The sequence below is a fragment of the Balaenoptera physalus genome, assembly GCF_965194825.1.
Source record: "Balaenoptera physalus genome assembly, chromosome: 15".
NCBI classification, from domain to species: domain Eukaryota; kingdom Metazoa; phylum Chordata; class Mammalia; order Artiodactyla; family Balaenopteridae; genus Balaenoptera; species Balaenoptera physalus.
In genome coordinates this window covers 79044320-79071697 of record NC_138894.1, presented here as the reverse complement: position 1 = coordinate 79071697, position 27378 = coordinate 79044320, and the positions used below count along the sequence as shown (strand labels likewise).

General features: G+C 36.1%; 1 protein-coding gene across 12 annotated transcripts in view; it reads left to right on the top strand.

Annotated features, from left to right (window-relative positions):
• NCOA1 (nuclear receptor coactivator 1) overlaps nt 1–27378 on the top strand; it is a 261261-nt gene that overhangs the window by 43080 nt on the left and 190803 nt on the right. For 9 of the 12 annotated variants that reach the window (XR_014254217.1, XM_082427418.1, XM_082427417.1 and 6 more), the window contains exon 2: nt 18876–19002. The exons of 1 other annotated variant lie outside the window; for it this stretch is intronic. The gene's annotated coding sequence lies outside the window, so the exon portion shown is untranslated. Of the gene's footprint in view, nt 1–18875; nt 19012–27378 lie in introns of all 12 variants that reach the window. 2 more of the 12 variants (XM_082427422.1, XM_082427426.1) reach the window with 1 other exon arrangement.

Genomic DNA, 27378 nt, shown 5'->3' with positions numbered 1-27378 from the left:
TTCGAGCCCTGGTCGGGGAAGAAGATCCCACATGCCGCGGAACAACTAAGCCCATGCGCCACAACTACTGAGCCTGCGCTCTAGAGCCCGCAAGCGCCAACTGCTGAAACCTGTGCACCCAGAGCCTGTACTCCACAACAAGAGAAGCCACCGCAGTGAGAAGCCCGGGACCACAACAAAGAGTAACTAGAGAAAGCCTGCATGCAGCAGCGAAGACCCAACACACCCACTTCTTTATAAATAAATAAAGAAGTTAAAAAAAAAAAAAAAAAAGAAGAACAGTGCATGATTGGTAGCGGAGAGAACTGGCTCTTTCTGGTGATCCAGTGATATAATGAGATCTTGAACTAAGATAGTAGCAGTAAGGATAGAGCTGAGGAAACAAATAACGAGATGTTTAATATATAGAATTAATAAGGCGAACTGGGTGTGGGAATGAAAGAAAAGCGGGAATCTAGAATATTTCTAGGTTTCTTGTTTGGTTGAGTGAAGAGGTAATATTGCCGGAAACTGTGGTAGCAAATTCAAGAGTAAAAGCAGTTTTGGGGGTTGGTGATGGAGGATTCTACTCTCTCCCTTGGACCTGTTGAAATTGAGGTGCTTGTAAGACAATCAGGTGGAGAAGTGTTGTCTGTTAGACTAATGGATATATGGATTTGGAACTTAAATGTTTTGGGCTTGAGCACGATTTGGAAGTCATGTATAGGTGATAATGGTAGTAGATCTCATGCTCCTGGGTAAGATTGCTCAGGAAGAATACATAGATTTTGAGACACAATGACCACTGCCATTTAAGAGGTATGTAGAAGTAGCGACAGCACAGGAAGGGAGGGAAGACTGGCTGGAAGAGTAAGAGGTGCACCAAAAGTAATGTCACGGAAACCAGAGGAGTAAGGGAGTGGTCAACAATGGCAGACTACCAAAGGGTTAATAAGGGCTAAGTAGTGATTTGGCAGTTGAGATTTGACCAAAACAGGAGGAGCTTCAGTGGAGTGGTGGGTCTAAAACCAGACCGTAGTGGGTTAAGGAATAAATGGAAGGTTAGGTGGAAGAGGCCATGAACATAGATTTTGCAGACATAGGTTTGTAGAGGAGTGAGATCTGTGAGAACTGGAATATGGAGGTGGGATGCAGGATTGGAGAGGAGGTTGCTCTGTTTTAATGGAGAGTCCTGTTTTCTTCTCTAGCCTCTCTTCTTCTCTACTAGTTTCTTACCCCTTTCTTACAAACATTGTCAGGTGTTTTCTTTCATTCTCTTCTAACCTTTTACCTCATTCCATTTCACTCTTAAACTTTTCTCCCAACTCTTTTCTCTTTTCTTTGTCTGGAAGGATTCTTATGATGTTTTACATCCTTGTTCATCTATTTATATGCTCTGTCTCCTTAGCTACTTGATACAAAAAGTCTTTCAGTGTCTTTTTGTGTCTTTAGGTTGACCACAGTGTCACACTGAAGATGCTCAGTTAAGAGTTCTTTGAAAGTCAGTTGCACAAATACCAGATGGAGACATCCCATTTTGGTGTAGTTTTAGCAAAAAAGTGTGCATTTTAGACAGTTAGAAGTTTGATATGACTTCTGGGAAAATTTGGGAAGCCTTCAAATGCATTAATTGAAGCATTACATTCTGACTACAGGAAGAATTAATTATTCTACCCTAGTGAAAATACATGTAACAACTGTTGTTTGACTTTAATTCTGAATGTCATGATTAAGAGGGACAATTGGCAATCCAAGAACTTGTTCAGGAGAGGGAGGAAAATGGTGGAGTCCAGAGTGCTGGTTGTCAAACCAGGATCTATTCTCCCTTTCATTCTTAGTAACATATCTACAATATTGTGGGAAGATCACTAAGTCCCAACTATAAAACATTATTTCTCAGTAGCTGTAAACAGAAAACTTGGGTAGCACTTCTAGGAAAGCTCTTTAAAGGAGATGGACTCATCTGGGAAGCCTCAGAAGGAGCTCTTGTCCCTTCCTCCTTTCTTCTGCCTAGGACAGAGATGAAATTTCTGGAGTTGCAGCGATCATCTTTTGACCATGAGATGACTTTGAGCATAGATGCCATGGGGTAAGGCCGGCAGAGTGAAAAGATAGAATGAGTGGGGGTCCTTGGTGACGATACAGCTGCCAATCTATCCTGACCTACCTACCTCCAGATCTCTTATGTGAGAGAAAAATAAACCTCTCTTTTCTATAAACCACATGTATTTGTTCATGTGCAACTGAACCTTATCTCAGCTGACACAGAGGGCCAGTCCACTGACTAGATTAAAGCTATTACTGAGGCTAGTCTTAGCAGGCAGAGAAGAGGTTATGGACTCAGCTGCTTTTGGGTTTCCAGGGTTGACATAGGGGGACATTTTTGGAAAAAGGTTTTAACACTGATCTAAAGAATTCTTGAGAGAGCCTTTCTCAGTTTCTGATTCTGGACATAATTTGAATTTTCATAGCAGATGGCTCTCTGAGAAATAGTTATGGCACTGCATGAGATGTGAAAAATTCAAATTCTTAGACTGAAATTTGATTGTTGTGAACAAAGGGAATTCTGAGAACAGGAAAAAGTTTATGGAAAACAAAATCATTAATATTGAACTAAAATAATTCATAATAGTAAAAAGTAGATTGAATACTCCAGAAAATCACATTAGTGAATTAGAAGACTAGTTCAAACAATGTACCAGAATTACGGAAAGATAGAGCTGAAGATAATAGGCACAGTAGACAGATCCAGGAGATCTGGTATACATAAATTGGGTGTTCTAGTAGGAAAGAACAGAGATGATGTATACGTGATCAAGAAATTCTCAAAGAAAGTATTGAAAATGTTGCTAAACTGAAGACTTGTACTTTTTATAGAACTCACCAAATAGCAAACAAGATGAGTGATTATACTAGTCACATTTCTGATGTTCAAGAATAAGAGAAAATTCTCCAAGCTTTTGGGGAGGAAAATCAAATGATTTTCAAAGGGAAGATAATCAGGTTGGAATCTAGTCTTCTATTTCATGAAAAATACTAGATGAGAGGATTCTAGACCTTTTATGGAATTTATGGACTAATAAAATGCTAATAGAAAATCTGAGTGATTAACAAATTATCAAACTTTTTTTTTTTTAGCTAAACAAGGGTATAAAATATAAAATAAACAATTGAGTAATTTTTGTTTTGAGTTGAACAACACTGTCATCTTTTTTTTTTCTTTTCCATTATGGTTTATTATAGGATATTGAATATAGTTCCCTGTACTATACAGTAGGGCCTTGTTGTTTATCCATTCTATATATAATAGTTTGCATCTGCTAATCTCAAACTCCCAGTTATTTTCTCCCCAAAACCCCTCCCTCTTGGCAACCACAAGTTTGTTCTCTATATCTGAGTCTGTTCTGTTTCATATATAAGTTCATTTGTGTCATATTTTAGATTCCACATATAAGTGATATCATATGGTATTTGTCTGACTTACTTCACTTAGTATGATAATCTCTAGGTCCATCCATATTGCTGCAAATGGCATTATTTCATTGTTTTTTGTGGCTGAGTAGTATCCATTGTATGTATATACCACATCTTACTTATCCATTCATCTGTCGATGGACATTTAGGTTGTTTCCATGTCTTGGCTTGTAAATAGTGCTTCATTGAACATAGGGGTGCATCTATCTTTTCTAATTATAGTGTTGTCCGGATATATGCCCAGGAGTGGGATTGTTGGATCATATGGCAACTCTATTTTTAGTGTTTTGAGGAACCTCCGTACTGTTTTCCCTAGTGGCTGCACCACTTTACATTCCCACCAACAACACTGTCATCTTTTTTGATTGTACTGAGGATTAGTGAAAATTTAATCACCAAATAGTATTGATTCCTGTCTTAGAGTTTGGTAAATACTACAGTATCTACAGTGTTGTGAGGGAAAAGGATTTATCCTCAGAGTTTTATACCTTACCACACTGTCATTTACATAAAAAGGCAAAAGAGAGATTTCAAGACAGACATGGTTTCAGAAATTATACTAGCTTTGTACTTTTTCTGAAAAAAAAAAAAAGTCCAAGGAAATACTCTGTAGAATAATATAGTTAGTAAACTTGATTTAACAGATTGATATTAAACTTTGTACATACAGAAGATACTTCATTTTGATTACCTGTAATATAGTCATTACATCTAAGGTACAGAAATAACAAAAATAGAAACTCAGAAGTATTTATTTTAAGCATTTACTGTGTTCCTACTATGTATTAGGCAGAGAGCTAGACTGAGGGTACAGTGAAAAACAAGGTAATGTGATTTTTTTGCCCTGATGGAGCCTACAGCCTGGCAACCAATACAAGAAATAACCGGGTCGTTACAATGCAGTGCAGTGGACGCTCCAGTGGATAGCCTACACGATAGAATGTCAGAATAGAGCAGGAGCACTTAACCCAGATTTGGGGGAGAGGCAGAGATGGCTTTCTGAAGAAGGAACATCTGAGATAACACAGGAGAAAGAAATTGAGCAGATTTCAGATTAGTTGATTGCAGAGAATACAAAGTGAGAGAAAGGAACAGATGACACCAGAGAGGTAACTAGGGACAGTATCACACAAAATCTTGAAAATAATATCAAAGCAGTTGGGCTTTATTTTGAGAGAAGTGGGGAACTATTAAAAGATTTTAATCATGAAAAAGTGATATGATCTGGTTTGTTTTTTATATAGATCACTCAGGTTATGGTGTGGAAAATATCGAATTAGAGCCAGTAAAATTGAAGGTAGTAAGATCAGTTAGAGAGTTGTCTTATTTATTCATTTGTTCTAACAATAAATATTTCTAGGTTAGAGGTGATGTTGGGCTGGCTATGGTAGGGTCATGGGATGGAGAGAAGTAGAAGGACTTGAGGAAGATTTAGTCTTTCGCGGTAGGCTTTGGTGGTTGGATATTAGGAAAATGTAGAGGGAAGAAGACAGACATGATCCCTAAATCTCTGGCTTGTGCAATAGGTAGTTGATGATGGTGCCATTTATTAGAGAAACCGTGGAGGAGAAGACTAAGGAAGTTTGAGGTGCCTATGGGGCACCTAAGTTGAGATCCGGTAGATAGTTAGATAAATGGGTTTGAAGTTTAGGAGAGAGATCTGGGCTGGAGATACTGATTTGGAAAATATCAGCATTTGGAAGGTAACTAAAATCATGGATATGAAAGATCACCCTGATAGACGGTACAGAGAGAGAAGAGATTTAGGTGAAAGATCTTAGAACACATACATCTAAAATGAGGATTCTTCTTTTTTTTTTTTTTTTTTTAATTTTTATTTATTTATTTATTTATTTTTGGCTGTGTTGGGTCCTCGTTTCTGTGCGAGGGCTTTCTCTAGTCGCGGCAAGTGGGGGCCACTCTTCATCGCGGTGCGCGGGCCCCTCACTGTCGCGGCCTCTCCTGTTGCGGAGCACAGGCTCCAGACGCGCAGGCTCAGTAGTTGTGGCTCACAGGCCCAGTTGCTCCTTGGCATGTGGGATCTTCCCAGACCAGGGCTCGAGCCCGTGTCCCCTGCGTTGGCAGGCAGATTCTCAACCACTGCGCCACCAAGGAAGCCCAGGATTCTTCTAATAAGACTTTTAGAAGGAATGGCTAAAAAAGTAGGACAAAAATTCAGGAGATACACCTAAAACTTACATAATGATTAGAAAAATTCAGGAGAGTGTGGGCTAACAAATCTGAAACCACTGTACATGTATACTGGTATTAAATAAGTAAATGGATGGTGAATTGTGGGAGCCAGGTTTCTCACTTTTGGTGAGTGAGGTTACAGACAACCATGGCAAGGGGAAGGCTAGAACAAATCACATGGTACTAGATTAGAGTTAGAGAAATCAGGATGAACTCACGTTTAGGTTAATATAGATATGGATACAGTAACAATTATAGATATGTATGTATATATGGCCAAGTATACAGACATATATTTCCTAACTCTGTCTACTAAAAGGGCCTAGAAGCAATGACACCGCAGTAGCATTATGCACACCTAGCACCAAGATCTTGATTTCTGATACCATTTTTCCAATTAAAAAAACTAAGCTTCTTGGAATATAGTTGATTCTAGGACTGGCTCAGGGAATATGCAAGATGAACCTGGAACATTTTGTAGAGCTAGAAGGTAAGAAAATACTCAAAAGCCAAAAGGATGGGGCTTGGCAAAAGGATACAGGAGGCAACCTGAAAGAGCATCAGATGACCAAAGCTGGATCAGTTTGAATAACAAAATAAATAACACAGTATTGGATTATAACCCTAAATGATTGAATAAGTAAGTGTCCCCCACTTATTTATCCCATACAGAAGAACTCCAGGTAGTTTATGCAGACACTTCCCTCCCTCAAGGAGGTGGAACTTAACTGCCTAGGCTTTGAGTGTGTGCTGTACTTAGTGACTGAAAGGGAATGGTTATTTATGCAGATGCTGTTTAAGGTTAAATAAGTTATGGACTAAGGCATTTTCATGGGATATAACATTAAAGAATATTTGTGATCTCAGTGGGAGCTGTTCTAGGGGAAAGGTAGATTTTTGGGCTATTAATGTGTATGACTCTAACCTTAACCAATCTTATAGAGTATTCTGTATGTTCTTATTAGAAGATTTAATCACAAACTGACAGCTATTTAGTGTCTATCAAAAGCTCACTTAAAGTATCAGATATGAGAAGATAGTTTAATGAATATTTTAATTATGTATTCATCTAATTTCTTGTATTAGGTCTTCAGAGAACAAAAGTATCAAGATCATGTCACCTCAGTCTCCCCCAACATGAAAATGCCTGTACTGATTCTGATTTAATGATATGCCGTCTGTCTATAAATATATCTATAAGCAACGTCATTTGAATGATGTGCATTTTCTAAAATTATGTTTGAAACTATAGTCCACTAGGTTCATTGTTCTTTTTCAAGTACATACAGTTCAGATACAAAATTTACATGTTTTCTTCTTATCAGAGATGAAAACTTACAACCCTGGAAACATGGACCCAAATTTGACACTCATTGTTTATAATGTGCTGATATTATGAATTTGATAGTGTCTGTTTCAGTTGCCTATTGTCATTTAACAAATCACTCCCAAACTTAGTGGCTTAAAACGGCATTGATTTATTATTTTTACAGTTCTGTGGGTCAGGAATTTGGTCAGGGCTTGGCTAGGGGATTCTTCTGCTCTGTGTGGCATCAGCTGGGTGCATTCACTCAGCTGGTAGCTGGGCTGGAAGGAGGCTTCACTCACATGTCTGGCACTTTGGCGTGCCTCCACGTGGCCTCTCACCAGCGTGATAATTTCAGGGTATTCAGATTTCTTACATGGCCTCTTGCTTCCAAGAGGGAGAAAGGGGAAACTGTCAGTCCTTCTGGTCTGTGGAGTTTCAGAATGTCACTTTTGGTCACTGTTGGTCAAAGCAAGTCACAAGGCCAGCCAAGATTCAAGGAACTGGGGTATAAGCATCATATCCTCATGGGTGGAGTGACGCATACAGAGAGAAGGAAGGACTTGATGGCAGCCATCTTTGGAGGCTATTATGTGGCCATACCAACTAACTACCAGAGTATCTTAATTTTTAAATTTATTTACAAAGTTTTATTGTGATTAATCCTCTTTACCTTGTGTCTTAACTTGTAACCAATTCAAGTCCTCTTAGAAATTAGATTATACATATTAAATAAAAATTATTACCTTAATTTAGTAGAAAAAATTGGGGGTAATGAGGGGCCATGCTAAGTCTCACTCTTGTCATTGTCACTCACTGTAAATTTATCTGGGCTTAACAAGTATCTTGGATTATTTAAAGCTGAAAATCTTAGTTTCTCTGATCTGGAAGGTTTACTGACACATGTCCATGTATATTTTTTAAGCCCTGACAAACTGTGTGGAGCACAGTTCTAGCAAAGGGTACCATAATTTAAAATTCAGATACTCTTTGACTCAGAAAGTAATTCTACTTCATGAGTACACAGATATTCTTTAGAGCATTGTCAGTAATGGAAAAATACTGGAAACAACATATGAGTCTGTCAATGAGAAACTGGTTTAACAAATCATGATGTATTCATATGATAGAATATCATTGAAATTGTTAAAAGAGCAGGAGGGAATTCTATAAGGAATGATATGAAGTAAGTTCTAAAACACATTAAGTTAAAAAAAATCATGATGAGAAGCTGTATAGTATGCCATCACTTTCATTAAAAATACATATAAATGCTTTTTAATGTATAGAATACGAATGAGTACACAGTAAGCAAGGGAAGGGAGCTGGATGACTAGGGGGGACTTTCTATTCACCATAGCCTGTTAGTACAATTTACTTTTTATACCGGGTACATGTATTAACTACTCTAAAACTTAGCTTAAAAAATGCTCTGACAGTTTTATTTTATTTGTTGGTTATCTTCTTGTGTAAGGCAGAATGTTGGGTGTTCCATTCAGACAGGAGCCTGAAGGCCAGTAGGAAAGATTAAACACATGTACCATATCAGCAGGCTGCTTGTTAGAGTTGTCATTTTTGCATTGTCCAAATACTTTGCCCATTGTTTTTACTGGACTGTTTATTTTCTTATTATTGTACTGAAGATTTCTTTTATATTCTGGAAACAAGTTATCAGATATTTGTCTTGCAGATATTTCCTCCAAGTTTGTGGCTTGTCTTTACATTTTCATAACACTGTCTATGGAAGAACAGAAGTTCTTATCAGAACTGTTAAGTTCTGTTCTTAACAGAAGTGCAATATCTCAATTTTTTCTTTTATGGTCCATGCTTTTTGTGTCATATCTAAAAACTGCCTAACTCAGGTGTTGGCAAACTACAGCTGATTCAGCCCACTGCTTGTTTTTGCAAATAAAGTTTTATTGGAACATGGCTATGCCTGTTTGTTTCCATGTTCTCTATAGCTGCTTTCATGCTACAGGACAGAGTTTAGTCTTTGCAACGAGATGATATAGCCCATAAAGCCTAAAATATTTACTGTCTGACCGTTTACAGAAAAAGTTTGTCAACCTCTGGGCTAACCTAGCATCCCCCAAATTTTCTCCTATGTTTTCCTTTAGAAATTTTATAGTTTTGTATTTTAAAATATTTGTCTATTAATTTTTTAAAAAATATTTATTTATTTGTTTATCTTGGCTGCGCCAGGTCTTAGTTGTGGCATGTGGGATCTTTTAGTTGCAGCATGCAGGATCTTTAGTTGTGGCATGCGGACTCTTAGTTGCGGCATGCATGTGGGATCTAGTTTCCCGACCAGGGATCGAACTGGGCCCACTGCATAGGGAGCTCGAAGTCTTACCCACTGGCCCACCAAGGAAATCTCTAGGTCTATTAATTTTTATATAAGATGTGAGATGTGGGTTGAGGTTCTTTTTTTTTTTTCCCCGTATGGATTGTCATTTGTTCTAGCACTAGTAGTTATAAAGACAGTTCTTTTTCCATTGAATTACCGTGGTACTTTTGTTGAAAATCAAATCAATTGACCATAACAGATCTATATCTGGACTGTCTCTTCTGTTCCATTGATCTGTATGTTTATCCTTATACCAGAATTATAATGTCTTGATGACTATAGCTCTATAGAAAGTATTGAGGGACTTCCGTGGCAGTCCAGTGGTTAAGACTCTCTGCTCCCACTGCGTGGGGCATGGGTTCAATGCCTGGTTGGGGAACTAAGATCCCTCATAATGCATGGCGTGGCCAAAAACAACAAAAAAATTGTAGGTCAAGAATAAAAAGATCTTCATTTAAAAAAAAAAAAAGGAAAGTATTGAAATCAGGTAGAATAAAATTTCCAGCGTAGTTCTTTTTTTTAGAATTATTTTTAGCATTATAGGTTCTGTGCATTTCCATATAAATTTTAGAGTCAGCTAACCAGTTTTTATTTCAAAAATCCTTGTAGGATTTTTTTTCTTTTTATTTATTTATTTTTGGCTGCGTAGTGTCTTTGTTGCTGCGTGGGCTTTCTCTAGTTGTGGCTTCTTTGTGGTGCACGGCCTTCTCATTGCGGTGGTTTCTCTTGTTACGGAGCACGGGCTCTAGACGCAGGGGCTTCAGTAGTTGTGGCTCACCGGCTCTAGAGCGCAGGCTCAGTAGTTGTGGTGCACGGGCTTAGTTGTTCTGCGGCATGTGGGATCTTCCCAGACCAGGGCTTGAACCCGTGTCCCCTGCATTGGCAGGTGGATTCTTATCCACTGGGCCACCAGGGAAGTCCCGCCTGGTGGGATTTCAATTGTGATTTATGTTAAATCTATACACTAATTCGAGGAGAATTGATATATTAACATTGATTAATCTGATCTTTGAAAACAGTATACTTCCATTTATTGAGGTCTTTGATTTCTCACTTGGTGTTTTGTAGTTTTGAGCACAGGAATTTTCCATTTATTTTGTTATATTTATCCTATATCTTTCTTTTTTGAGGCTAATGTAATTGCTACTGTTTTGTTAATTTATTTCTAATTATTAATTGCTGCCATATAGAAATACAATTGAATTTTATATGTTGACTTTGTATCCTGCAATTTTGCCAAATTCTAAGCAAATTTAGTTTCAGTAGTAGATTCTTTGGGATTTTCTATATAGACAGTCCTGTCACTTGTGGAAAAAAGACAGTTTTGTTTGTTTCTTTTTGTTTTTTTTTTTCATCTCTAGGCTTTTATTTCATTTTCTTGCATTATTGTACTGACAGTACAGTGCATTGTTGAATAGGAGCGGTGAGAGCAGATGTTCTTGCCTTGTTCCTGGTCTTAGAGGGAAAGCATTTAGTCTTTCATGATTATGTATGATATTATTAGCTTTAGATTCGTTGTAAATTCATGTCTTAGGCTGAGGACGTTCCATTCTGTTCCTAGTTTTCTGTGTTTTGAATCATGAATGATTGTGGGTTTTTCCTAAATTTTTTTTGCATCTGTGAAGGTGATTGCTTATATTTTAGTCTATTGATATGCTGAATTACATTGATGGATTTTTTTTTTCATATTGAACTAATATTGCATTCCTGGGATAAATGCTATTTGGTCATGATATATATTCCTTTTTGTATATTGCTAGATTCATTTTTCTAATATTTGGTTAAGATATTTTGTGTCTATGTTCATGAAAGGATATTGGTCTGTAATTTATTTTTCTTACTGTTTTTTTTTTTGTCTGACTTTTATATCAGAGTTATGCTGTCCTCATAAGATGAATTGGGAAGTGTTTTCTCTTCATTTATTTCTGGAAAATTTATGTATTATTGTTATGATTTCTTCCTTAGATGTTGGTAGAATTTACCAAGGAAGCCATTTGTCATGGAACTTTCTTCGTGGGAAGATTTTAAATTATGAATTAAATTTTCTTAATATATTGAGAGCTATTGTTATTTAATTTCTTGAGTGAACTTGGTAGTTTGTATTCAAACTTCCAAGGACTTGGTACATTTTATCAAAGTTGTAGAATTTATTGCCATAAAGTAGCTCATAATATTCTCTTATTATCCTTTTAATATCTGTACAATTTCTAGTGCCGTCCTCTTTTCATTCTTGGTATAGTTAATTTGTGACTTCTCTCTCTCTCTCTCTCTCTCTGGCCAGAAGTTTATTCAGTGCTATTGAAATTCTCAAAGAACTACATTTCAGTTTCATAAATTTTCTCTATTGCTTTTTGTTTTTAGTTTCATTTCTTCAAATTCCTTTGTGTTTAATTTGCTCTTCTTTTTCTACTTAAGGTGGAGGCTTAGATTATTGATGCAAGACTTTTGTTTTCTAATATAAGCAGTTTATGTTTTATGCTGTAAGTTTTTCTCTAAGAACTGCTTTAGTGGTATCCCACAAATTTTGATATGTTCTACTTTACTTTTAATTCAATTAAAAGTGTTTTTTAATTTCTCTTTTTAATCTTTGGGTTATTTAGAATTGTGTTGTTTAATTTCCAACCTTTGATAATTCTTAATCTATCTTTCAGTTATTGATTCTAACTTAATTCTGTTTTGGTCAGAGAAAATGCATTATTTAATTTAAATTCTTTTAAATATTTTGAGCTTTGTTTTATGGCCCAGAATATGGTCTTTCTTGGTGAATGTTCCATGTACCCTTGAAAATAATGCATTTTCTGTTCTTGTTGTGTAAACTGTTCTATAAATATCCAATTAGGTCAAGTCAGTTGATAGTATTTTCAGGTTTTCTATAGCTTAGTGATTTTCTGTTTTCTTGTTCTGTTGATTAATAACAGAGGAGTATTAATGTCTACAACTGTAATTGTGGATTTGTCTAATCTCCTTACAGTTTTGTCATGAATTGATCCTTTATTGTTAAGTAGTGTCCCTCTTTATCACTGGTGATATTCCTTATTCTGAGGTCTGCTTTTTCAGATATTAATACAGCCATGCTGTCTTTCCTTTCCCTCCTTTTACTTTTAACCTATGTCTTTGTATATAAAGTGTCTCGTGGATAGCATACGATTGGATTTTGTTTGTAAAATTTGATCTGATAATCTCTTATCTTTTAATTGGGTGTTTAGATAATTTCTATTTAATATAATCATTGAAAGTTTGGATTTAAACCTACCGTCTTGCTAGTTGCTTTCTATTTTTGAATCTTTTTTGTTTATTTTTTCTGCCTTCTATTGAATTAATCATTTTTCATAATTTCATTTTATCTAACTCTTGGCTTATTCTGTATATTTATACACACACACATATTTTTGTGGTTGCTCTAGGTCATGGTTTCTTAACCTTGGCACCGTTGGTATTTTTGGTTGGATAATTCTTTGTTGTTGGGTCATGGAGGGGATACCTGTGTGCACTGCTGGATTTTTAGCATCCCTGGTCTCTATCTACCAGATGCCAGTAGCACCCATTCCCCACCCCTAGTTGTGACAACCAAAAAAGTTTCTACACTTTGCTACATGTCCCTGAGGGGGCAAGATTGCTCCTGGTTGAGAACCCCTACTCTACGGTTTAAAAGATATATCTCTAACTTATAATATTTTTTTTCACATTTTTTAAAATCACATTTTTTCTTTAAATAATATTATACTACTTCATGTGTCATGTAATACCTTATATACAGCATACTTCAACTGTCTACCTTCCATCTTTATACTATGTTGTCATAAATTTTATTTCTATGTAATTAACCCTACATTATCATTTTTTGCTTTAGTTCGTGTGTAGCCTTCTAAAATCAATAAAATATGAAAAAAATAGTCTTTTATTTTTACCTTCTCTTTCTAATGCTCTTCATTTCTTTTTTGTAGATCCAAATTTTCACCTGGGAATTTTCACTGCTACCTAAAGAACTTCTTTTAACATATCTGGTGTCTGCAGGCAGTGAATTCTCTCATTTTATTTGTCAAAAAATTCCTTCTTTCTTCCTTCAGTTTTCAAAAATATTTTTGCTGGTTATAGAATTCTATGTTCAGCTCTTTTTTCTTTCAGTACCTGAAAGGTATTATATTCAATATTGTCTTTGGCTTGTATAATTTTCTGAAGATAAGGAAAATTTTAATCTTTGTTGTTTGTATGTAGTCTTTCTTTTTTCTCTGTCTTAGAGATTTTTATCTTTGTTTTTCTACAGTTTGACTGTGATATACCCATGTATGTTTGTTTGTGTGTGTGCGTTTTGGTGTTTATCATGATTGGGGTTCTCTGGGATTTTTTGCTCTCTAGTTTGTTGTCTTAGATTCATTTGGGAAAATTCTTGGCCATTATCTTTTCATGTATTTCTTGTATCTTATTATTTTTGTTTTCTTCTCCTGGGGCTCCAATTAAATGGATGTGATACATTTTGATATAGTTCCACAGCTCTTGGATGCCCTGAACTGTATTTTTCCTTCAGTGTTTTAAAACTGTGGTTTCATTTTGTATTATTTCTATTGTCCTGTCTTTAAGTCCACCGATTCTTTCCTAATCTGTGTCCAGGCTGCTGTTGAGGCTGCCAAAGAAATTTTTCTTCTCTAATGTAAACAAAATTTCTTTTGTTGTTTCTAGCTTTTCTATTTTACTTTTTTAAAGTTTCCATGTCACTGCTGAAAATTTCCATCTTTTTATGCATGTTATCCATCTTTTCTACTAGATCATTTAACATAGTTATTTTAGAATGTTTGATAATTTCAATTAATGAATCAGTCCTGATTCTGTTGATTACTTTATCTCTTGACAAAGGGTTATTTCTTCTTGCTTTTGTGGATGCTTCATAATTTGTGATTTAATGCTCATCATCATGTACAGAAGAATAGGAGAGACTGAAGTGATCCTCTTCTCTCAGGCTGTTTTTGTCAGAGGTTGAGTCAATCTAATCTTGAAATGAGGTGGGTTTGGATTTTGTGGCCATTATTACCTTCAGTGTACCACAGGCTTCACATTTCTCCATTTGGCTGCTGTTGCCTTGTGTTTAGAGTGTGGCATGTGGTACTACAGGATTTTTCTGTGATCCTGTATCACCCTCATCTTTCAACAGTCTTTGCACATATGTTTGCAGAGGGATTTCATGTTATTGTTTTTCTCCCAGTGATAGATTATTGTTGCTTGTTACCCAGTGCTATGCTTGTGGGACAGGGCAGAGTTCTGTTTTGTTCTGGTCCAGACTCAATCCTGGTCAGGCCCTACATTCCTGGGTATCAGTGGTAGGACTTTCTTAGCTTTCCTGCTTTCTCTTCCCTGTGGTGGTCAAACACTGTCATACATTTGTGGTTGGTCTTGGGCAGGAATATCCTTTCCCTCCCTTGTAGTAGTACATCTCTGTTGGTATTGGTGCAGGATCCTTTGCCCAAGACTTTTTCCTCTCCCCCTCCCCCACAGTGGCAGAGGTTTTTTTTTTGCCTCTACTTTCTCATAGCATCAATGTGTCTTTGCCTGTGTCTGGGAGCTTAAGAGTGTTTTCTCCCTGTCTGGGAGAGGCATTTTGCTTCTGTTCTCCTCTGAAGCAGTGGACTTTTGCCTGGACCCTGGGGTGAGAGGGTTTTCTGTCCTTCCCCCAGTGGCTCTAGGCTTTTGCTCTCTGTTGGGGACAGGTTGGGGAAGCAGGCAGAGCTTCAGGCCTGTACTCGTCACCTTGTACACACTTGCTTCAGCGATGAAGGGCTTTCTCTGCTTTCCTATCCTTCCTCTAATCTTTCTTGCGAGAATCTGGTTGAGGCATGTAGAAGAACTTGCAATTGAGTGTGAACTCTCCTTGTGTCTGGGGTTCTCAACCACTCCTAACTGACATAATAGTTCATACTTGGTCTTTAAGAATTTGTTAAAATCTTAACTGATTTTTTTTCTTACATACGTGTATGGAGGCCACTTCTTCTGATGACCTGCCAAAGGTAAAACAGTTTGTGTGTACAGCCTCTCCCTGGAGGAATTTGTCCCTCTTTGGTATTAAATTACTTGGTTGCCTTCTGACTTCAATTCTTTATTAGATTCAAGAGAAGTTTTGATTTTATAGATCTGGCTTTTTCTCACTAGGGTGGGAAAACATTCTTTTGTGGCTTTCTGCATTCTAGTTGGAAGTGGAACTACTTAGAGTTCTTGACAGGGTTTGCTATTTCAAACTGCTGCTTATTCGGATCCCTCTTGAATGTTTTCTCTTGCCTTCATTTGCCTCTTGAGCACTTTGTCATTTAGGATTGAACCCAAGGGACTACTTCCTCCATGAAGCTTTTCCTGATCCCACTAAGTAGCATAGAACATTTCTTGAATTGTACAACTGCTTTGCTTCTTGTACAGCTGTATTTCATTTTTGCAGACCCATTGAAACCTTCATTGAGGTTGAGCAGCTTTCAGAATTCGAGACCTCTCAACCTGAGAACTGTCCTTCTACTTTCAAAGTTTATGACTATTATGGTTGATAGATTTTAGGTAGGATCATAAAGTAAACTTGAGATAAAAGATAAAGAAATATACAAGAGAACTTACATTTATTAATATAATAAAAATTTGTGAAGTCATACCACATAGTTTCCGTACAGTTATTGCTCTTGAACTAAATTATTTTCAGAAATAAGACTTAAATTTGTAGAATCTAATTTCTTAGAACTATGGGCTTGGTTACATAAGCTAGTATATATTCACACAATGAAATATCATGGAGTTTTAGAAAACAGTGATAAAACATATCCTAACATGGAAAATCTGCAGGATATAATGAGTGAAAAAAATAAGGTGCAAAACTGAATATTTTGTGTAAGAAGGCAGGAAGAATAAGATTATATTTGCAGTTAAGTGTATTTGCATAAAGAATCACTAGAAGGATATACATACAAGAAACTAATAAAAGTGGTAACCTATATAGTAAGCAAGGACAACGGGAGCTGCATGTGTGATATACAAATGAGACTTCTCAAATATGTTATGTTCCTTTTTATATCATTTTGATTTTTTTTGATTCATGTGAATGTAGTATATATTAAGAAAAGTTAAAGTTAATAAACATGTGAATCTTAAAAGATAACAGGAAGATTTGAAAAATACTTTAGAGCTGATAAAATATGTTGGCCTATGAAATAAAAATCGTGTGTGAGATACCTTTATTTTACCTAAATCAGATTTTACAAATGAAAAGGTAAATACAAAGCATGGAGAATTGCAAAGATCAAGGTTTTATGAATCTGGCTCTAGATGAATAAATATATAGAAAAGCTGGTTTTCTAGCATGATTAGAAAGGTTTTGGGTCTAGACCCAATGTGGATGATCCCTCAAAGCAGAAAGGAGCATGTGTGTAGGCAGCAACTGTAACAGAAACACAGAGCGCTGAGAGTGGACTGGGGAACCACTTCTTACTCATGAAACTACTGGGCATACCCTTGGAAACTGATAAAGTGTATCTAACTATTGGCAGGAAGAACAGGAGATGAGAATACCAAAGAATATTCTTATTACAAATTAAAACATATAAAGAAACAATAATTACATTATGTAAATAGATTATAGCCCAGAAATCAACCTTGTTGTAGACAAATGAAATGTATAAGAAGAAATTTATAAATCAAGGGGTGGTTTACTTAATTACTTAATGTTGTTAGGAAAGCTGGCAATTTGGAATACAGGTCAGTTCAGAGTTAAATCTCTTTCCATACATCATTTGGAATGAAGTATTCAAATAATTTAGCCCACAGAAAAGTGAAAATCAGAGTATTTATCTGTTATCATTGAAGGGGAAGAAATTTCTAAGCAAAGAAATAATAAAAAGTGAAAAATGCACTGATGGATAAATCTGGCCATGTGAAAAGAAAAACTTTTGTATTGAAAGCAAGCGATAGACTGAAAAAATGTTAGAAGTAGATGAAAGAAATAGTATTTTCACCATATAAGTGGTTAAGGAAAACATAAAAACTCCTTTCCCATTCTACCCCAGGTGGGGCTGGAAGAGGGAGAGTTGCACATTTGGGAACAAAGGCAGTGTGCATTATGGGAGAAGGATCTGATTAATGACATAGATAGCATTCAGTGTCTAACTAAATTTGAAGACCTTAATATTATAGCAGGATCAGTCCACGTGGTTGTGTGTTTTTTCTCTAGCAGGTGATTGAATTGACCCAGGATTAGGAATTTGAGAGTGGTGAAGTGGAAGAGAGAAAGTAACGTACTTGGACTGATAGCTTGGGTGACAACCAAGATTTTGAGACTGGTGATAACACAGAACTGGAAAGATGAATGTAGGTAGAGTGCATCTAAGGGATTGAGTCTGGACCCCGGTTAGAAAAGATAGAGTGGAATATTGAATGACAAAGTCAAGAAGAGGGTAGGACAGCCAGATGGCATGACCCTGAGGGGAGGAATGGGACTGCTTGTGAGTTAGGATCTGGAAATGTTACTGTGGACAAGGTTGATTCCTATGGCCTTAGTCTTCACTCTAGAGGGTTCTTTTCAAGAGCCAGATTTAGCCCAGTGGTTGAAAGTAGTGTTCAGTGATAAGGTTGAAGATGTAGAGGTATTTTGTTTTACTATTTAAAAAGGGTTTCCAGAGGTCCCTGTGGGAAAGGTTGGAAGGAAGGGCGGCAGTTGGGAAACGCATGTGGTGACTGAGACAGCAAAGAGAACACTGTGGGCATGAAAACAGGAGAAAAGGTAGTCACAATGGTTTATGTTTGAATAAAGCCCAAGGGTGACAGGGGTGGGAGCCACAGGTAGAAGTAACTAGCAAGATTCCTGAATTGACCTGTGGTGTAATGATTGTCTCTGGAACCTGATCCACTGTGTCATTGTAATCTAAAGGGAATATTAGTGGAAAGCTTAACCCTGGGTGGTAAAACCTAAAGCAGTTAGGCTTTAAATTAAACTAAAGCCAGTAGGGCTCACATTTCTTAAGCATTCTCTGATGTCTGCACAGTCCCACTGTTTGGAGTTAGCTTTGAGGTAGAATGAGAAGATACAGCACTACCATTAATTTAGGAAAGTCCAATTTGTCACGTCCTATTGCCAAGGACCCAGGAATGAATGATAGCCATCATATTGGGTGCTTCTTTATCATAGAGGTGTCTTCTGCTGGAAATCCTGTTTCCTCCTACTGTTCCATTTTACCTGAAACTGGGTACTGAGGCCACTGCTGCTGGGGTGACTTCAGCAACTCTGATGAGTGAGTCAGTAGCTTAGGTCTCTTGCCTCCTTGAATTACCAATGCAAAGCCCAATTTGCTGCATACCTCCTTTGGGGATCTGAACCTTTTTAAAGCTAGTAACTAATTACCACTTATCAACTTTATATTTGTTTATTTATTTAACCTTTATTCTTTAATTTCAGTTTTTAAAATCTGTGGTAGGGACAAGAATGGGAATTAGAATTTCTTGAACAACGAAAGCATCTGTATAAGAATCTTTGTATGCTTACAGGGAAACAATGATGTGTCACAGTATCTAAAATCTAATGTTTTCAGTAGAACAAATGTCTCTTTTCTCCTACTTTAGATCTAATGGAATGTAACTGGAACCGACTCTCATGATAAAAATCAAGGACCATCAGGCAAGATCAGGCAGTAAGAATTTTTGCTTCCAAATGAAGACACCGACATTTAGAACTTCTACTTATTCTAAGGTATTTGAGGTACAGTTTTACTTTAATTTGACTCCTTGGCAGTCATTTTATAATGCTGATTTCTATCTATATAGATTTCATAAGTTTAAAAGTTTTTATGTTAGAATGGTTAGCTTTTAGGGAAGAGCCCACCCCCCCCCCACACACACGTTCCCCCAAATCAGAGAAGAGATTCAGATTTTAAAGGGAGGTCATCCTTATAATTAGGAAAATATGTCAATTATAAGAAATATAATGGACTTCCCTGGTGGCGCAGTGGTTAAGAATCCGCCTGCCAGTGCAGGGGACATGGGTTCGAGCCCTGGTCCGGGAAGATCCCCCATGCCGCAGAGCAACTAAGCCCGTGCGCCACAACTACTGAGCCTACACTTTAGAGCCCGCCAGCCACGGCTATGAGCCCGTGTGCCACAACTACTGAAGCCCACGCGCCTAGAGCCCATGCTCCGCAACAAGAGAAGCCACTGCAATGAGAAGCCTGCGCGCCGCAACTAGAGAAAGCTGCGCACAGCAAGGAAGAACCAAAGCAGCCAAAACTAAATAAAGTAAATAAATTTATTTAAAAAAAAAGAAGAAACACAAATGTAAGAAAATATATCAAAATGTTCATTAAAAAAAAGAAATAACACTGAGTGCAGATTAACACTCAATATAGAAGAACTGGAATAAATAAATGTCAATTTAATAATTATTTTATTTATGTCATGACCCTCTGAGATGAGCAGTTGAATTCAGCACTCTAACCAAGTGTGCTTACAGGATACAAGAGATCTTAGTGATTGTCCTTTAGTTTGGAAACCTCTCTTTCCTGTTTTCCTAAACTTACTGTTAAGAGTTTTGTATTCACCAAGAAATGTCACTTATACTCCCGGTAGACTGTTTCTAAAGGACCTCGGCGATCTGACGGGTTAGTTTCACTTAGATCAGAAAAACCAGGCATGTAATTAAAGAGTCAAATGATACTTCCAAATCATTGGGTAGCTGTCCACTTTAAAGACTACAAAAGACAATTGAAAACAATCAAAGGAAACATAGTATCAACAGAAAACATAGTGGTCTCTATTTTTCTAAAATACATATAAATTTCAAAGAGGGTACAGTTAGTTTGGTGTTTATTTAAAAACAAAATAATTTCGTGTTAATTGTATTTTTCCAAATAGGCAGAAAGTATGGAAAGATAATTATTTTTAGGGACAGTCAGAGTTGGTTGGTTCTCTGTATACATTATAGAGGTTTGTAAATTAATTTTGCTAGATTATAGAGAAGATGAAAATCTGAGAAAAATGTATCACTTATTACTTGGATTTTAAATTTCATTTTATTCTGTTTTGGAAGAAGAATACCTAAAACAGTAAATTCTAAAATATAAGAATCCATATTGGAAAACCTAAGACTGCTTCAGTTAAAATAAATGGATTATTTTCTAGAAGGCCGTGGTATAATTGAGCAGTTTTTGCCAAAGAAAAGTTACCTCAAATCAAATAGCAGATGAAAAAGAGGCTGTTTTGATGAGAAGTTTTAAAACTTCTCTGGCAGCTAGCAGGTATATTGTACTTTTCAAAAATTTTTTGGTGTCATTTTGAATCAAATGGTAATGATGATTAAATATATAATTTGACTTATTACCAGAATCATTTCCCTTTTTAAAAAATTTGGATGTACTTTATTTTTTGGCTGTGTCGGGTCTTAGTTGCGGCACATGGGATCTTTTGTTGCAGTGTGCAGGCTCTTAGTTGTGGTGTGCGGGCTCCAGAGCTCGTGGGCTCTGTAGTTGCGGCACACGGGCTCTCTAGTTGTGGCACACGGGCTTAGTTGCCCCATGGCATGTGGGATCTTAGTTCCCTGGCATCCCCTGCAGTGCAAGACGGATTCTAAACCACTAGACCACTAGGGAAGTCCCTCCCTTATTTTTTAAAGATATCTTTGCTTCTTACTTTCATTTAACAACCTTAGTTGAATGTTCAGGCTTTGCAAAGAATAAGTCTAAATATGTGGAAGGATATAAATTATTCCATAACTTCATTATGAATGAAGTTGAAGACATCTTTCACTCAGAATGTTTACTCTGGGGCTAGGGAGGCTAAATACTCTCATCTGAAAACCATTTAAAAGCAATTATGAGGACTTCCCTGGTAGCGCAGTGGTTAAGAATCTGCCTGCCAATGCAGGGGGCATGGGTTTGAGCCCTGGTCCAGGAAGATCGCACATGGCGCAGAGCAACTAAGCCCTTGCGCCACAACTACTGAAGTCCGCGCGCCTAGAGCCCGTGCTCCGCAACAAGAGGAGCCACCTCAATGAGAAGCCCACGCACCACAACAAAGAGTAGCCCCCGCTCGCCGCAACTAGAGAAAGCCCGTGCGCAGCAACGAAGACCCAATGCAGCCAAAAATAAAATAGAAATAAATAAATTAATTAAAAAGAAAAAAAAGCAATTGTGAAATGAGCACATAAAATCATAGTTTAGTATTCCTTTCTAAGTAATATAGTTAAGTTCTATATTCAGATGTCAACAAAAAGAGAGTAGGAAATTCTGATCAATTGAATTTGGTGACTAATTGGTTGTGGTTGTTACCCATTTATGGTTCTGCTTGTGAAAGTGCCATATAACCAAATTAGGTTTCTTAAATCCTTAAATTAGGGATTTCTAATTCATCAATTTCTTACATTGCCCCGCACATTTGCAAACTAATATTTGTCATTTTCCCTTTCAAAAATGAAGTAAAAATTTCACAACCTTGTGCTCAGAAGTTTTATATAATACATTTTGACAATATTTTCTTAAAAACTTTTTGAGAGGATTTTAAGATTTTGAGATAGTGGGATTTTGTTTTTTTGGGAAGGGGGATTAAAACAAAACAAAATCAGTACCTGAGTTAAGGCCCTAGAACATTTGTAAGGTGATGTCTTGGATTATAGTTTACATTAAATCAAAATAGTACCTTTAAAAAATATTTTGTTTGGACTCACAAAAACATTTGAAAACATTTCAACAAGGTATATTGAGGGAATAGGTATTCCCTTGCCACCATGATTTTCTCTGTGGTGTGATGGAAAGAGCAGAAGCTTTGGCTCTTCTACTTTCATGCTACCCTGAGGAATTGAATTAATATTTGTCTTAGTTTCCTTTTCTTTAATAGTTACTTTTTAGACTTTTGATGAAAAATGAAAAAAGTGTATAAAATTATATAAAATGATGCTTTTCAGTGTTAGATTAATGCACATTGTTGCTAAAGATAGAGAAGACCACACTACTGAAGTATCATTCACAGTTATCCTTCTCCTAGCAAAAAACAGGTCAACTCACACTACTGCTGAGAAGCTTGTCAAACCAGTTTCAAACTTAACGACAAATATTATGCTTGGAGAGAAAGTAAAATGAGCTTTTGGCAAAAATCCCTTATCAAAAGCATACCATCTGGAAAAGCAGTTACTGTCATGTGCATGCTAGCAGAATTTTTTGTTTTTCAGTTGGATGAAAGCACTGATGTGCTGAGGACATACCAGCACTTCATAGAGATGTGTTACTGTTTAATCACTGAGAAATCCACACTAGCAGAAGAGTTTTTTGTTGATATTTTGTTTTATTGTTGTTGTTGTTGGTGGTGATTGGTTGGTTTTTTTAAGCCATTGTTGTCTGGAAAAGTTGCATTGGTTCCTCTGATCAAAGCCCAACAACTTTAGCTGTAGGAGAGGGTGCACTTGGTCTGTGAATAAAAGAAATTGCACCAAGATATAAATTTATATCCTGCTTTTTTCCAGAGAGAAAAATTGGCATTTAATAATGTGATTTCTGGTTGTGATTTAATGTTGAAAAAAAACAGTAAAAATTGTGGATGTAAGCAGTTTTTGGCCACTAACACTGTGTCTTTTTAGGATTTTGGGAAGAAATGGTCAGCAAATATAGGATCCTGCTTTTCCACAGCGATGTATGCTAGCTGTGTAGGGTGACAGGGCTTTACATGTTTGTTAATTTGTTTTTTAGTAAAATAAGAAGAATGTTTCTTTACCACTGATAATGCCATTTCTATGATTTCAAGGAGGCATAAACTTACATTTCCTTTTTCAAATAGTCAGAACTTATAACTTCATATTCACATTATCATGAGTTTCAATGTTAAGGATGAGGTATAAGAATTTTATAAAAGTCTGAATTATGATACAAAATAATTCATATCTAAGAGTTTGACCATTTCCCCACACTTGATGATTTTATTGGGTTATCAAAGAAAAAAAAACCAGTGAATTTTTATCGTACATGTTTAAAAACCACATCTAAATTTTGAAATAGAACATGAAGAAATACTTTCCAGAGCCAAAATGCCGGCAGAGAATATATTAGGAATCTTGTTGCTCCAGTCTCTCAAACTGAAGCATTTAACATCCAGTTTTGAGTGGGATATGCTCTTTTTTGGACATTGAATGGAATGCTGAAAGTAGACTTGAGAAGGAAATATTTCTGTAATTTCTGGGTCCATGTTCAATCATAATATCCAGAACGTATTCAATATAACACAGCTGATTTATAATTAAGAATTAGGCATTTTTAGTTTAGTAGAAATAAAGAATAAGAAAGGAGCTAGTTGAAATGGAAAGCAGCTTATGGCTAAAGCTGGTTCCAGAGCTGGGGCCTTGAACATCTTGCAAGGAAGTTATCATAGGGGGTGGCAAAACAACGAAGGTGCTTAATTGAATGGGCTCTGTCTGGCCAAAGATGAGACAATTTGAGCATTAGTAAGTATAACTGCAATATATAATCAATCACATCCAATATGTTTAAACTGATGAGTTCATGATGATACTTTAAAGAACTCATTCATTTTCTTTGGAGTATGCTAAGAAACCAACTATACCTGAATGTGACCAGTAGTTGAGGAAAGGAAGTGTCTTTTCTCAGGTGTATTCTAGTTACTAGTATTCTATTTACAGTTAAGGGGTGATAAATAGAACATTACCATTTCATAATGAATTCCAGGACGTAAGCAAAGATCATCAGTGGCTGCTAACATCACAGGAAGAGAGACAGTCGGACATTAGGTTTCTCTGAATGAAAGTTCACAATCCTTTCTGTGAAGTATCGTTGCCAAAAAAATTGAATTTGAAACTAAATCTGATCAAGCCTGTAGCTCCAACTACCAATTTACAGAAAACATAGAAGACAGGGAAACAAGTGAAATGATACCATAGAGATGCAGTCAGCAGAATCTAGACTATGGGGAAGTCTTTGGGGCACACAACTTGGTTTTTTTTAACAAATAAATTGTGAGGAACAAAAAAAGAGAAAAGAAGGAAGAAAACTGAAATTAATAGCAATGTTTGGACTTTATTTGGGTCCAGATTTTAATAAATAAATATTTATAAAATAATCAGGGAAATTTGAACACTGGATATTTTATATTAAGAAATTATTGTTAATTTTGAGGTGCGATAGATAACAGCATGTAGTTATATTGAAAAAGAGTCATTATCTTTTAGAGATACATATTGAAATGTTGATGGATGCAAGGATTTGTCTGGGATCTGCTTTATTATCTGAAATAGAGGGAAGGCCGTGGCTGGGGATGAATCAAGATTGGCCATGAGTTGATCATTGTTTAAGCTAGGCACTTGTGGTGTTGGAGGGTGGGGTGGTGGTGGTGTAATTCTTGATATTATTCTCTAAGCTTTTTTGAAAATTTCCATAAGAAAAAGGTCCAGAAATTTACATTTTCTCTTTGTTGGCTTATAAGAATACAATTGAACTATGTGTATTTAGCAACCTGCCGAATTTTTATTTCTAATAATTTCTTGAGTCTTTTGGGATTTATATATACAAAATCATATTGTCCACAAATGACAGTTTTACTATATAGTGCTTACTGTTTACCAGGTTCTATTTTAAGCACCTATGCGTATTAACCCATTAGGTCCTTGGAAGAGCTCCAGTGAAATAGACATTAACTTGCCCAACGTTGCGTAGCTGGTATGTGGCAGAGCTGGGATTTGAATCCAGTCATTCTAGCCCTAGAGTCTGTGCTTCTCTGATTTTTATATCTCCTTATAAGTTTTTTATTTAACCCCTCCACTCTAATCCTTGTACCTTTTATTTCTTTTGTTCGTTTTAGTGTACTGGCTAGAATTTAAACTTTTAAATACCAGTTTTCATTTGTAATTTTGATTTTGGAAGTTGTCTTAATATTTAGTGAATCCAGAGTCCAGTCAAATTTACTCCTTTATAAATACAAGGTACTCACCAAGAAACTAAGAATTGACTTAGTATGAAGCTAGAAGCCAAGGAATAAAGTGTATCGCTATTTAAAGTTGCCAAGACATGGAAGCAACCTACATGTCTATCTAGAGAGGAATGGATAAAGAAGGTGTGGTATGTATATACATTGGACTACCACTCAGCCATAAAACAGAATGAAATAATGCCATTTGCAGCAACAGGGATGCATCTAGAGATTATCACACTAAGTGAAGTAAGTCAGACAAAGACAAATATGATATCACTTATATGTGGAATCTAAAAAAAAAAAACGATACAAATGAACTTATTTACAAAACAGAAATAGGCAACAATCTTATGGTTACCAAAGGGGAAAGGTGGGGTGGGGGATAAATTAGGAGTTTGGGATTAACATACACACTATTGTATATAAAATATATGTATTTTATATTCAGAATACATATTTTATATATATATATATATATATATATATATATATATATATATATATATATATATATATATATCTGAATCACTTTGCTGTACCCTGAAACTGACACAACATTGTAAATCGATTATACTTCAATTTAAAAAAGAAAGAATAAAATGTATAGTAACAGCTTCTAGTTTTTTTTTCAAAATTAGATTTATCTCCCGATCTGCAAGCAGCCTATTCCTGGTCCGTTTGACTTTGAGTTACTTGTTGATTCCATTGGTCCTATTTGCTGAATTTCTCTGTGACTCTTTGATCTTCTTCCCCCGACCCCCACACCTGTCATACAATTACTTCTCATTTGACTTTACATGGTTTCCATGAGATAAAATCAGGGGAAGCACTTAGCACACTGTCTAGCACATAACATATATCTAGTAAATATGCCTTTTGGTTTAAGAGAAAGCTACTTCACAGTTTTGTTTAAAAATTGTTCTTATTTCTTTAATTAATTTTTTAAATGGGGAGAGGCAAATATGGCTTAGTTACTTTAAGAAGCCCGAGGCCTGGGACATGGGGGAAAAACTGATGATAATGTGCTGTGGTCATTTAATGAGTATCTCTGTGTTCTCTGTAAGGCACTTGCTTATACTAGTCTCTCAGTTTGAGAAAGATTACCGAGAGAGTTGGATGCCAAAATAATACTTCTCTACTAGGGAGTGAGGTAGGAACAATTTAGGGGAAAATGTAACTTGTCCCAACTCCATGGGATTTTTACATTTCTCTTTGGCCAGCAGCAATACATTATGATGTAGTAAGATAGCTAAGCTTCATGAAAGGAGGCATATAGGCTTCAATAAGGAGGACAATTTTTGGTTTCACCCTCAAGAGAAAGAGATGGGTCATAATTACAGATAACCTTTTCCTGAAGTTTGTGGAAGGTGACCATCTGAAAACTCGGTGTAGGTAGTTGAAAGTTGTGCTATTTTTCTGTCCTTCGCTGCCTTCCTCCCTCCATCCCAAGTACTTGTTATTTTGTATAGCAATAAACTGAAACAACTTTTTAACATATCTTTAATGGTATTTTTGAAAATTATATTAAACTATTTGGAAACTGAAGGTTGTAGAGGCACAAGAATTTCTTTCATTTTCCAAATAACAGAATATAATTATTCAATATAATTATTGAATGGCACAGCTATTGAAATTGAATAACCAATTACTTGACTGTTTTGCTTTTATGGGCTGTAGTTTATTGGTAAGAAATAAAACATATTTTTTGAAGAATAAAATAAATGTGTGTGGTGGAAACTCACTCTTCTGTCTGATCATGAAAGCTTTGAGTGGAAAGATGTGGAAAGATGAAATACTCTCCAAACTACACCTGGATGCTATGGAAACCAAAAGGTGATATGCAAGATTAAGCACAGTTGAGAGGTGCTCAGTTTAACATCTGTCATCAGTTAGTTGGTAAAGGCATTGAGCCATTTATTGTTCTGAAGATGATCTTAGGAGGCATAGCTAAAGTGGTCAGTTACAGAGTATGGGATCAGTGAACTTAAGAGAAAAGAAAGCTGATAGGAGAAAACAAAAATGTAATAATAATAATAATAATAATAGCTAATATTTAGTGTTTACTGTGCAGCAGGCAATGTGATAGACACTTAAATATATATTTTCAGATACTATCCTAGTAACCCTGTGAAGCGTAAACTGTTATTACACATATACGTATGCAAAT